Raw genomic sequence first — 14,738 nt, 5'->3', positions numbered from 1 at the left:
TTATAGTTAACATTGTTTTATGGTATATTTAAAGCTTGCTAAGAGAGTAGATTCTAAAAGCAATCATCACAATATTAAAACAAAACATACCCCCCACACTTTTTGGAAGTTATCTATATAAGCTGATGGATATTAACTAAACTTACCTTGGTAACCATTTCACAATATATGAAAGTCAAGTCTTTGTACTGTATGCCTAAGCTTAAACAGAAATGTATGTCAATTATATCTCAATACCCCCCCCAAAAAAAATCAGAGCAAAAAACAAAAAAAATTAAAAACAAAAGAAATGACTGATTCTCAGGCTTTAACTGCCCTGGGGTTGGGCATATCCTTCCTTTAAGGTTCTTGGCAAAAACAAGGTGATGCACTACATTGGAGTGAACATTAAACTGTCAGAGTAGTAGATGTGGGGTTGGAAAAAGGTTGGATTTTTTTAGGCATTAAATAAATTTGGAATGAGGGGAAAATGAATGAATGAGTGAATGAATGAATGAATGAATGAATGAAGAGACCCGTTTTTAGGTCTTCATTTCTGACTTCCCTTGTCAATTTTCCTACAGAAGGAAATTCGGTTCCCATGTTTAATCCAATTGCAGTGATATTTCTGCCAGATTCCTTTTGAGAATTGCTTAGTTCCTGTTTTTCAGGGGTTTTCTTTGTTATAAATCTTCAGATGGGGTACCTGTGTAACTCAAAATGTTGTGTGAGACTTCAAAGGTATATGTTATTTAAAGTTTGAAATTATGTCTTTTATTTATAAAGTTTTTAAAAATCTTAAAAAAATGCTTGTTAGAAATGGCCAAGGCATCAAATCACAATGGATTTTATTCAAATTCTAGAATTATATCTACATTATTTTTATTATATTTATTATATTATTATATTATATATAATATTATTATATTATATATAAAATATGAGGACTTCTACCATTAAAATACATGGAACAGAAGCATGGAAAATATAAGGGCAGCAGTGGTGTGCATGATATTGCAAGATTTTAATTCAGGTTTAGTTCTGAGCTCCCTGAGTGTTAAGATGAGAAGGAAGATTTAGAAAATGGTTCTCAAATTCTTTGCTCCATCTTTCCTTCAGTTTAAACTCCATTTTGGTGTTTATTTGGGGGCATCTTCCCCTCTAAGCCACCCTGATATAGCAGAGACAGTAAAAATCAAATAAACCACATGAAATGTGATTTCCTCCTGATGGGTTTGGATCCTAGCTCTGACCTCACTGGCTGTCTACATGTTTACATGACTTCGTTGTTTTACTAGAAATAATAACAGAATAAGTTTAAGTAAGCATGACTCTTTTTTTTTATTTTTTTAAATTGGGGTGCAATTTGCCAACATAGAGCATAACACTCAGTGCTCATCCTGCCAAGTGCCCCCCTCAGTGCCTGTCACCCAGTCACCCCCACTCCCTGCCCACCTCCCTTTCCACTACCCCTTGTTCATTTCCCAGAGTTAGGAGTCTCTCAGGTGCTGTCACCATCACTGATATTTTCACTCATTTTCTCTCCTTTCCTTTTATCCCCTTTCACTGATTTTTATATTCCCCAAATGAATGAGAACATATAATGTTTGTCCTTCTCCGGTTGACTTACTTCACTCAGCATAATACCCTCCAGTTCCATCCACGTTGAAGCACATGGTGGGTATTTGTCGTTTCTAATGGCTGAGGAATATTCCATTGTATACATAGACCACAGTTTCTTTATCCATCATCTTTCGATGGACACCGAGGCTCCTTCCACAGTGTGGCTATTGTGGACGTTGCTGCTAGAAACATCGGGGTGCAGGTGTCCTGCTGTTTCACTGCATCTGTATCTTTGGGGTAAATCCCCAGCAGTGCAACTGCTGGGTCGTAGGGCAGGTCTATTTTTAGCTCTTTGAGGAGCCTCCACACAGTTTTCCAGAGTGGCTGCACCAGTTCACATTCCCACCAACAGTGCAGGAGGGTTCCCCTCTCTCCGCATCCTCTCCAACATTTGTTGTTTCCTGCCTTGTTAATTTTCCCCATTCTCACTGGTGTGAGGTGGGATCTCATGGTGGTTTTGATTTGTATTTCCCTGATGGCAAGTGATGCAGAGCATTTTCTCATGTGCATGTTGGCCATGTCCATGTCTTCCTCTGTGAGATTTCTCTTCACGTCTTTTGCCCATTTCATGATTGGATTGTTTGTTTCTAGTAAGCATGGTTCTAATACTAGGATGTTTATTAATATTTATTGCTTGTTCATTATTTATAAGATGGTGTGTCAAACATTTATCACAACTTATCAGTAGAGTATTTCCTCAATTTTTCATTTTATTAGCATAGGCAGTTTTTCTCAGGTAAGAGAATAATTTGGGGGCAGTGTGGATTTTCAGCTCTGGTCCTGGCAGCCCTTAGCACCAGATGACACTGCCTCCTACAGGACATTTGGCACAAGGTTTGAGAAGTGAGAGCATCTCCTTCCTATCCTTCAAGATACTTTAAGATTTAAGCTCAAAATATGCAAATCGGAAGAAAGTCACATTATGTCATTTTTTTCCACAGAATTAATGGAACAGAAAAATGAGATAGTATGCCCAAGTCAGTAACAGTGTCTGATTTTAAAAAATATATATATATCTTAAGGAAAGTCTCATTTTCGTTGTCTAATGGCCATATAGATGGATCCAATAACACTGTTCTTTCAGAGAGTATTTATATCTCTGATAAACTAATCTTCTCCCATATGATGAAAACCACTGGATAATTCTGATGTTTTTTTTCCTAATTACCTAATAATCCTAATAAGATTAATTTATACATGGACAAAAGACATGGACTTCACATCAAACATCTTGAACAGAGAAATAACATCTGAAAGCATGGTTCTCTCTTTGTGTGTATGTTTGTGTGTGTGTGTGTGAATTTAATGAACTGAAAAATGCTCACATCCTAGACACGCTCTGCTGACCATGTTAAAGGTTCTATGATGGTGTCTTTTATTATTCATTTGAATATCTGTTATCTTCTCTGTGAGCACAGACTTTTAAGCACTGTCACTAAAACTGATGTGTTAATATTGATATATGACTCAGGCATCAAAATGTCTGATAACAGAAATGTGCACAAAGGTCTCCAGGAGGTCAAATAAAGAAGATTAAGGGATTTTATTTTGCTAATTTCAGAAGAGAGGAATACAGAAACAAATTCTACAAACACTAACGAGTCAAGGAGTTTCTAACACATGGTGATGGAGGAGTTTAACAGTTGGACCTGATGCTTCACTTCAAGACATAAAGCCCAGTATTTAGTTAGGCAGGTGGGGGTAGTTTTGTTGAGTCCCTCCAGATAATTTAGAGACTGTCCCTACCCTACCAATGACCACATTCACTTTCTGACATTCCTAGAGGATATCCAAGACTTCCTAGCACAGCTTGGCAGCTGAGAATAGTACAATGAGGGTTCATTTTCACATCAATTTCAATTTTTTCAGCATCAGTGTTTCTTGCAAGTCCTACTTCTGTTTCCTACCACAGTTATAGGACTATCCAGAGTGGATTTCCTCCAAGGGGGAAGTTACTGAATAATATGAAATACACCTCACATCTCCTTAATTCCTTACATACTAACATATGCTGATCCTTTAGTAAATGCATTGGAAGTGTTAGTAGTAAAGGAACTACAAAAACAAAGGAAATAGGATAGATTTTTAAGGTATGTTGTTTTGTATAAGGGAATTGCATTCGGGCAAAAAACCGCTGCTATTCTATATCTCCTTTGGATTTTAAAATGTTTATGTTATTGACTTACTCATCTGCTGCCCTATGTCTTCTGATGTGACACTGAAACAACTTCACTGGCCAACAGTAATCATCTCCCATTAGTTGTGTATGCTTAGATGCAGCTAAAATATCTGGCTCTTATCCCAAATGGTCTCAATTTGGGGAAATTCCACAAGAAACTTTACTGAGAAAACAAGAAAAGACTTTGATACATCAACATTTGATGCTCAAAATAAGTTTATCTTAAGTAATCAGATAACTGTACAAACGGGTTAGGAATGTCTAAATAAGGAATAATAAGTGGGAATAATTAAGATTAAATGCTACAGGGGTGCCTGGATGGTGCAGTCAGTTGAGTATCAGACTCTTAGCTTTGGCTCAGGTCGTGATCTTAGGGTAGTGAGATGGAGCCCCATGTAGGGCTCTGCACTCAGTATGAAGTCTGCTTAAGACTCTCTCTCTCTCTCTCTCTCTTCCTCTACAGAGCATAAAGTATGATTATGTGTAGCAATGCTCACAGGAAATATGCCAGCAACATACTGAAAGGTAAGAAGGGTAGTTCAAAAATTATTATGTATTGAGTCTTTATAATTGTTAAAATTATGTATTTATATACATACAAAGTGATAGAAATTGGAAAGATATTCACCAAAATGTTAAGCTTAGTAATAGAATTGTGGGTGTTAAAAAACCTGGTTCTCTTGACCATGCATATGGGACTAAAATATACCTCCCCACTCAAATTGGAGAATTGGAAAAAGCAGAAAGTCCTCCCAACATTAGACATTTAGAGGAAATTTCAGTATCATGGAGAAGAGTCAAACTCATTTTTTCGTTTTAATTTATCAGAATTGTTAAAGTCTAGAACTTTGAAAATTCATTTTATGTAAAATTTTTAAAAACAAAGAAAATATACAACATCTAACTTCCAAAAGGATCATTTATTTTTTAATTCAGAGCTTAATATAATGCTATTTTGGCTTTCCCTAGCATTTTAATATACTTATCTCAGTAGCTTAATAACATGTCTTGGAAACCCTTTACCTGTGGTACATTCACACTTCAATATTATCTTCACATTTCACATGTGCAAATTAGAACAGGTGCAAGAATTGTAGATTAGAATGTCAAATGGGCTAGTGATAATATCCTATATGCTGCATTGTCTCTACTAATATCTTAATTACTTATGCAAAATAAAGCTCTGAAATATGCTCAGTTAGCATAAGTGCTTCTTCGTGTTAGTGTGTATGAGAATCAACAAGGGAGCACATTATAATACTGCTTTCTGGGTTCCATTCTGAGATACTGAATTAATAAATTGAGAAGATCCTGTAATCTGCCATTGGGGCAGCATCTTTAGGTAGTTATAAGGCAGAAATTCAGAAACTAAAGTTTGAGAAATATCGTTCTCTAGATTGATATATGGCTCCTTTCCTGAATGTATCCACATTTTTTTTTTTAAATCACATGTAAAGTAACATTTTCTTTCTTCATGAATTGTTTCTGCTTATTGTTTAGGTACATATTACAAGTGAGGCATTGTGTGGGACAAGCAAATTACTCTGCATAGGTACACTTATACTTTAAGTCTGTATAGGTAAAATAGATTATTAAATCGATGTCATGAAAATTAAGAGATTGGTTAGTTCCATTTGATTAGGAAATAATGGCCCCATGGAAGAAGGAGCACTTAATGATATCTCTGTCCAGGGAGGCTGGGTTAAGTTTTGTTTAAGAGATAAAGCGAAGAAAAATGTAGAGATTAGACTTTCAGGATGGGTATGGGAACTGCAGGTAGTCTATTGGGTCTGTATTTGGAGAACAAGCTTAACTGTGATTTTTGACAAGAATCGAAAGAACTTGGCAATATTCAAGAACGTCAACTTTAGAGTTTAGAAGATGTAGACATAGATATTTCTTAACAGGTGGGTGAGAGATTCAATGTGCTTTAGAAAGAAATTTCCCTTAGCCATGTGCACGCTGGGCTGGGAACCGGCAAGACAGGACAGACAGCACAAGCAGGATGACAGGGGTGATGAGTCTGGGAACATACAAGGAAAATAGAGACTAAGTTCAGTTCTGGAGTGGGGTTGGGGCATGCTGTGACTGACTAAATGTGAAAAACATAACGATTTGGGGATAGAAATATATTCTCAAGTTTCCATCTTATGTTTCAGAAAATGTGCATATGTCCTTAATGTGGGAGCTTCAGGGGAGTTGGAGTCATGATGGTAAAACACTGGGACATGCCTTAGGTCTTCATCACCCTACTGCCTCTCCACCATGTGTAATTGAGGAACATTTCATCATTCAAGACTCAAACTAAACGATCCCCCCTCCCCCGCACTACAGAACCTTTTTTATCTTTGTGTTCCTGAGCCGAGAAGCTGTTTGTCAGTGTAGTCAACACAGCAGAAATACACCGTGTAATAAACCATATTGAAGAAGACACCATGCAGTGGGTGATGAAGACTTGCATGCCCTCAAAATCACCATACAAAATACTTGTCTCTTTGCAGAAACTAGAGAAGTAAGAAATAAGAGGCAGGGATATTTTGTAGTTTCTCTAGCCTAAATACAAAAACACAAATTATATATTGTATACAGTTATAAAAGCATACTGTTAAATTCCCATTTTCTGAAAGGTAGAAAGATGGTTGTGAAGTCTTTTTTTTTTCATTTTAAACTTTTTTTTTTATGTATATATTGCTGTAACTTTAATGTCAATATTCAATAAAGCACCTTCTGGTGCTTTTGATATGAAAATGTGATTGCTATTGAACATTAAACAAGGGATGCTGGTAATTTTATGACAATTATGTTTTAGCTTTCCATACCAAAACAATGGTAATCAAATCTCATGCTTGAAAACTTTAGCTGATTGTCATGGGGAGAAGCATCCTGCCACCAGTGGCGTAATTATAGAAGAACATTAATGGGATATTTCACCTTCCTTTGAAGGGTAGGGCTAAGTCATTGTAACGGATATAATGCAGCTATGGGCTGATGGGCTGATGTAGCTTATCAAATCGTGTGCTCAGATGTATTTGCATTATATTCCATTTAAATGCCATGTATTATAATTCAGTTACATTTCCATGTTTAAGGAAATGAGCTTGATACTCCCATCTGCTACAGGGTATATGGGTCTTCTGAGAATAGGAAGGAAAGAGCTACTCTTGTATGCCATTTCACATTTTCTTGGAGTGAGCCTTGTTCTCAGCTGTATAGGATCCGAAGCAAAATTTCTGCTTTTATTACGTTTTTCTCACCCTTCATACCAAGAGAATTCTTAAACCTATTTCACTGGAGAGGAGGACCTTTTTCTATTGTCCAGAAAAATGGGTCAAATGCTGCAGAGACACCGAGTGTGTGTGAAAGCTGCGTGGGAATCAACATCATACTATCCAGAGGTTACTGTGGAATTTATTTTCATAATACAGCAAAAAATAAAAGATGCCAGAAAAAGTTTGCCAATGTTTGGTCTGCCTTTCAAATGTTCCTGTGAGTTTTGTGTGCATATGTATGGTAATAGGGCCCTAAAATAATATTTAAAAAATAACATTATATCCGTATACATACAGAAGCATATCTTCTGTAAATTAGTTTGTTTTTTTTTTAATGAACTTCAGTGATTCCAAGTTTAAGCAGATCAATAGACTGGTATTAACAGTCTTTATAAATGGCAGCTCTTGGAGACTATATTCAGTCTGTACCCTCATAGTTCTTGTCTAAGCAGTGGGGGGTAATTATCAGAATACATCTGAGCTCTAAATGTAGCAAGGAATTTAGAAACTTTACGTGAATAATGATGATTGTAGCTAACATTTAAGAATTTGCAATGCATTGCACACTTTAGATACATATTTTCATTCCATCAAATCCTGTAACTGTTACTTCTACCCATTCTACAGTTGTGGAGGCTGAGGCTCACTGAGGAATAAGCAATTTGATGAAATTCATTGAGTTTGTATATAGCCAGAACTCAACTTTAAGTTTGTCTTACTCACTGCTATGATGCAAAATGACTAAAAAGTAGCTCTCAAAAAAAGTTCTTTTTTTGGGTAGGCCTTTGCCAATATCTGTGGTATAAATACCCTTACCACGACCATGCAGAATAAAGACGAACTAAATAACATCTGCTCTCATACACCTTGAGTGCATCCTTACACACCACTGAATTCTGACTCCAAAATTCATTATATTTACCATTAAGTTATACTGTAGGTCACAAATAAAATGACAGAAAAGACAGAAGCAGTAAAAGAAAAAAAAAAGTAAACTCTTCAGTTGGATTCTGATAAAATTTCTCTTCTTGCTAGCCATGTAGAGGAGCTCTTGTTCAGATCTTACATACAACCCAAAGGTTCATCATCCTAGAGCAGACTTTCCAATAAAATTGATTGTGCCCAATTTAGTATGAGACTCAATGGTTAGGAATTAGTATAGCGGACAAACATACCCATTTATTAGAGATCAACATATATGGGAGATAGAAGAGTAGGTGACAAAAAGAAAGGAATAAAAGCCTGAAAAACTCTTTCCAGAAAAGCTACCAATGATTGGCTTAGAAGGTTTAAAAGAGATGAAGAGGGATCCCTGGGTGGTGCAGTGGTTTGGCGCCTGCCTTTGGCCCAGGACGCCATCCTGGAGACCCGGGATCGAATCCCACGTCGGGCTCCCGGTGCACGGAGCCTGCTTCTCCCTCTGCCTGTGTCTCTGCCTCTCTCTCTCTCTCTGTGACTATCATAAATAAATAAAAATTTAAAAAAAATAAAAGGGATGAAGAGGTGATATTCAACTGATGTCTCCCACTTACTAAGAATGCTTTATTTATTATTATTATTATTTTTTTACTAAGAACCCTTTATATTGATTAGACCATTGCATTATCAAAATAGTATTTAAGATACATATTATCATGGTGCTGAATTTATAGATAAGCAAAATGAGGATTATGGTGTATACCAGCAAAGTAGCAGAGACCAACTCCACCTCAGGTTTGCTTTAATCTTCTGTATCTTTCACTGTTCCCCTCTGTCCAAACACAAATTAAATCTGTGCAGTTTGTATTCATACTCTACCTAATACCATATCGACTTCTTTAGGGATGCTGTTGATGTTTTTCACATCTTGATGCAACTTGGTCCAAAGGTTACGTAAAGTAATTTCCTTTTTTTTTTTTTTTTTTTCCAAAGGAAGCCTGTGTTATGGGATTCTCCTATTCTCCAATTAATTAGATGAGTAAAAATGTACACGGAGAATATACAATTAAATTTATCAAATGATTGGTTCTTCTCCACTCTGGTCTTCACGCCCTCATAGTCTTAAAAGACATTAACCTTTTCTGTTACAGACTTCTATTTTCATAACAACATGCCCTCGCTTGTCAAGCGACATCTCAGTCTCCCAGGCTGAGTGCATGCAACCTGACTTTATCATTTTTTTAAATTAAATGATTTATTAGAGAGTGAGAGAGAGAGAGAGTAGGGAGGAGGGGAGAGGAGAGAGAGAGAGAGAGAGAATGTCAAACAGACTCCATGCTGAGCACAGACCCTAACAAGGGGCTTGATCCTAGGACCCTGAGATCATGACCTGAGCTGAAACCAAGAGTTGGACGCTTAACTGACTGAGCCACCCAACTGCTCTGCTGGCTTCACCGCTTCTAATTTTCTTTTTCTTTTTCTCCATCCCTACCTGTAACCTCAGAGCCTGTAAATATGTAGAGAACATGTACTAAATAATGGTTGTCACTTGGTAGATATGAGACTTTGGTGATTAAATATTGAAAAGAGGGATGGAAAATCTATTAAAAATGCAGTGTATTTTAATGGAATCATAGAATATGCTTTGGCAGGAAAATGGAGAATGTCTATTTAAACTTTTCATTGAATATTGAAGAAATGGAGAACAGAGAAGGTTTATTCTTGCTTGGAAATTAATTTCAGGAATATATTGCAAAGAATTTAAAAAATTTAAGCAGTAACTTTTGAAAGGATTCACACATACACGTAATTATGAAAAATACATTTTTCTGAGGTTACATATATTTTGGGACAAAATAAGATCACTACCTAATATCTAAAATGTATTAAGACTTTATTCTGTGCCAGACACAGCATGAAAGCTTTCCATGAAGTGTTATTTTAGAGTAAGTCGGTTGGCAATAAATTCTCTTAGTTTTCCTTTATCTGAGAATGTCTTGATTTCCTTTTCACTCCTGAAACACATGAAGTATCATTTTAATCCTTACAATAGCCCAGCCTGGTGAACAGTGTTATTATCCTTTCCTTAAAAATGCAGAAACTGAAGCTTAGAGAGATTGGCTAAGTCCTCAGGGTTCCCAGATCATAACTGACAGAGCAGGTGTATAAATCCTCCTCTGACCCCCAATTCCAGGATGGTGAGCGCTACATTAAATACGTTAATTTTATTTGTTTCAAATACAGCTTCATTAAATTCATTCTAGATGATTCTCAATTGGCCCAGGAAGGTGTATATATGCCTATTGGAGGTATCGATCTTGATCCTGAGGTCTGACTCCAGATCTCTCAGATAATATTTCTTATCAAAACAAAAGCCACCGTCAAAAATTTTAAACATGTCATCAGTGCCCACCATGCGAATTCAACACAGACACATCAGTGCGTACTGATGGGGTATTAACCCACCCAGGTGCATCACGGCCTCCACGGTGTGCCCACCATGCAGGTATATCAATGGCCTCCACGGTGCGCCCACCAGACAGGTGCATCAGGGCCTCCACGGTGCGCCCACCAGGCAGGTGCATCAGGGGTCACAGTGGTGCGCCCACCAGGCAGGTATGTCAGCGGCCTCCACGGTGCACCCACCACGCAGGTGCATCACAGCCTCCACGGTGGGCCCACCAGGCAGGTATGTCAGGGCCTCCACAGTGAGCCTACCAGGCAGGTGCATCAGGGCCTCCATGGCGTGCCCACCAGGCAGGTGCATCAGGAGTCACAGGGGTGCACCCACCAGATAGGTGCATCACAACCTCCACGGTGTGCCCACCAGGCAGGTGCATGGGCTGCCTCCGCAGTGCGCCCACCAGACAGGTGCATTAGCAGCCACCACGGTGCATCCACCACTCGAAAAATAAATCCTGAAAGTAAAGGTTAAGTGCACTCAGATTGTAGGAACATACCAATTGCTCCCATGGTCAATTGTTGACTGACCAGCAACTTGAGGCACTGGGCAGCTAAACATGAATTAGGGTGAAAGGGGGTAATTTTCATTTTTGTACGTTTTTCCAGTCAGGTGGCATAAGGAAATGTAAATTAATAGATGTTATGGGCACCCTATCTCTTCCAAGCTCAATTTTAGCAACTCCTTGTGGTATTTCTTGATCAACCTAGAACACCAATGTATTATTCTTAGTACTTTATTACTTATGAATATAGTAAAAATACAAACAGGATATTGTGAAATAGAATCACACAAAATTAGCCTTAACATTAAAATGTTTGCATTTTACCTTGCCAGCATCTTTTAAAAATACATCCAATCAAACATATTGTCAAAAATGGTGAGGCACTGGGGGGTCTTTAAGGGTGGATGTTTCATAATGTTTCCTTAATAAAGCACATATTTTTTAACAGTAATTGTTCTTCCTTCTGGCAGATTAAATGATGCCTTAGACCAAAGGCTATAAACAATTGCTAGCAATATCAAATCATAAAATTAATTAGAAAGGATTTTTGCATATGCTTGTGTTTTTTCTTTTCCTATTCCTCTTACACAAAGCTACATATATAGGATCCAACTAAACTCTATTACCTAACAAAAACACAAGTTTTGAAGAGGAAGAAACATCTGTTCTGTTATTGTGGTAACTGTGTTAAATAGCTTTAATTAAGTAGACTATCTCTCATCTTCGATTTATTATATAATTCTAAGTAACAACCGGTTGAACTATTTGAACTTTCTATCTGCCACTTTCCCCCATAATGACAACTTTCATGTTTTGTTTTGTTTTGTTTTGTTTTGTTTTGTTTTCCAACTTTGGTATATTGCAGACCTGAAAAATAAAACTTTGGTCATTGACGTTTTTATGACGAATTTTGTAGAGCTTATTATTGGAGTCATTAACTTATTGCTTTACTTATTAGTTCAGATTTTAATATCTTCTACAGTTAAAACTAAGTTCTAGGCGCTAACAACTGAATGATAGGTATGAAGTTAGCCGTGTCCGCACCAAACTTGAAAACCAGAAGAGGTGAAAGAGGAGGAAACCTGATTTTTCTTGTTGTGTGCTAGCAATTGAGTTACATGTGCTCAAAGTGTTCTTTGGCATCTAACATAGTCCTGATAACGGGTCAGAAAAGGATCACAAATGTCATGATACTTAGGACACCTCTTTTCGTTTTGTTTTGTTTTTTGAGGACATTACACTAGTTTTCAGTTATATAGCTTAGTGATTTAACAAGTTTATGCCCTATGTTCACCACAAGCATAGCTACCATCTGTGCCCTTACATCACTTTCCCCATCCTTTCCCCATCACCCGTTTTGCCCCAAATCCCATATCCCTCTCCTCCGGCAACCATCAGTGTGATCTCTGTATTTATAGTTCTGATTCCACTTTTTGTTTATTCTTTTTTTTTTTTTCAGATTCCATTTTGTGAGTGGAATCATGTTATTTGTCTTTCTCAGTCTGACTTATTTCACTTGGCATGATACCATCTAAGTCCATCCATCTTGACTCAAATGGCAAGATCTCATCCTTTTGGTGGCTGCATAATGCCCCACTATGTATATATGACATTTTCCACATTTTCCGTATGCATTCATCTATTCATGGACACATAGGTTGCTTCTCCATCTTGGCTATTGCCAATAATCCTGCAATAAACATAGAAATGGATATATCTTTTCCAATTACTGTTTTAATTTTCTCTGGGTAAATACCCCAAAAAGGAATTATTGGAATATATGATATTACCATTTTCAGTTTTTTTTTCTTTTTTTTTTTTTTTTTTTTTTTTTTGAGGAAACTACGTACTGTTTCCCACAGGGGCTGCATCGTTTTGCATTCCCTCCAACATTGCATAAGGGATCCTTTTTTTCCTCCACAACCTCAACAACACTTGCTGTTACCTGTGTTTTTTATTTTAGTCTTGTGACAGGTGTGAGGTGATATCTCATTGTGGTTTTGATTTGCATTTTCCTAATGATTAATGATGTTGAGCATCTTTCTATGTGTCTGTTGGCCATCTGGATGTACCCTCTGGAAAAATGTCTACCCAGGTCCTCTGCTCATTTTTTAATCAGATTGGTTTTTGGGTATTGAGTTGTATGAGTTCTTTATATATTTTGGATATTCACCCTACATCTGATACATCATTTCCAAATATATTCTTCTATTCAGTAGGTTGTCTATTTGTTGTTGTTGTTGTTGTTGTTTTGTTTTGCTTTGTTGATGGTTTTCTTTCCAAACACGTTTCATTTTGATGTAGTCCTAATAGATAATTTTGCTTTCGTTTCCCTTGCCATAGGAGAGGTATTTAGAGGGTTGACGTCAGAGAAATTCTACATGTGTTCTCTTCTAGGATTTTTATGCTTTTGAGTTTTATATTTAGGTCTTTAACTGATTTTTAGTTTATTTTTGTGTACGATGTTAGAAAGTAGTCTGGTTCCATTCTTTTACATGTTGTTGGTCAGTTTTCCCAGTGCAATTTACTGAAAAAAAAACAAACAAACAAACATTTTTTTCCCATTGTTTATTTTGGCCTTCTTTGTGGTAGGCAGACCACACAAATTGTAGGTTTATTTCAGGGGTCTCCATCCCTATTCCATTGATCTAGAAACCTATGTGCCATTGCATATTGTTTTGATCACCACAACATTGTAGTATATCTTGTAATATGGAATTTGTGATATGCCCACCTTTTTTCTTTTTTCTTGGTATTGTTTTGGTTATTTTTGTCTTCTGTGGTTCCGTACAAATTTTAGTATTATTTGTTTTAGTTTTGAAAGAATGCTGTTGGTGTTTTAATAGGGATTGCACTGAATCTGAAGATTGCTTTGGGTGATATAGATATTTTGACAATATGTTTTGAAAATATTTTATTTATTTATTCATGAGAGACATGGAGTGTGGGGCAGAGACACAGGCAGAGGGAGAAGCAGGCTCCATGCAGGAGGCCCGATGTGAGACTCAATCCTGGGACTCTGGGGTTACTCCCTGAGCCAAAGGCAGATGCTCAACCGCTGAGCCACCAAGGTGCCCAAAATTTTGACAATACTAATTCTTCCAATCCATGAATGTGGAATGTCTTTCCATTTCTTTGTGTCACCTTCAGTTTCCTTTATCAGTGTTTTACAGATCTCAAAGTTCAGATCTTTTACCTCCTTGGTTAATTTTATTCCTAGGCACAATATTCCTTTTGGTGCAATTGTAAATGGTATTGCTTTTTAGTAATTTCCTTTTCTGTAAATTGGTTGTTAGTGTATAGAAGCACTATCAATGTCTGGGTATTAATTTTGTGTCCTTCCACTTTACTAAAATTATCATTTCTATTCATTGTCTCCAGTATTTTTTGGTGGAATCTTTAAGATTTTCTATGTAGGGTATCATGTCTCCTGTGAATAGTGATGGTTTAAATTCTTTATGAAAACAGATGTCTCTTATTTCTTTTTCTTGTCTAATTCTGTGGCTAGGACTTCGAGTACTAAAAGTCATGAGAGTGGACATTCTTTTCTTATTTCTCACCTTAGAGGGAAAACTCTGTTTTTCACCACAGAGGATGATGTTAGCTGTGATATTTTTTTCATCGATGGCCTTTATTATGCTGAGGTATTTTCTCTCTAGCCCCACTTTGTTGAGTTTTTACCATGAATATATATAGAATCTTGTCAAATGCTTTTTATGTATCTCTTGAGATGGTTATGTGATTTTTATCCTTCATTTTGTTCATGTGGTGTTTGATGTAGATTGATTTACAAGTATTGAACCA

Source organism: Vulpes lagopus, chromosome 11 (genome assembly GCF_018345385.1).
Source record: "Vulpes lagopus strain Blue_001 chromosome 11, ASM1834538v1, whole genome shotgun sequence".
Classification (NCBI taxonomy): Eukaryota; Metazoa; Chordata; class Mammalia; order Carnivora; family Canidae; genus Vulpes; species Vulpes lagopus.
This window is presented reverse-complemented; position numbering follows the sequence as displayed.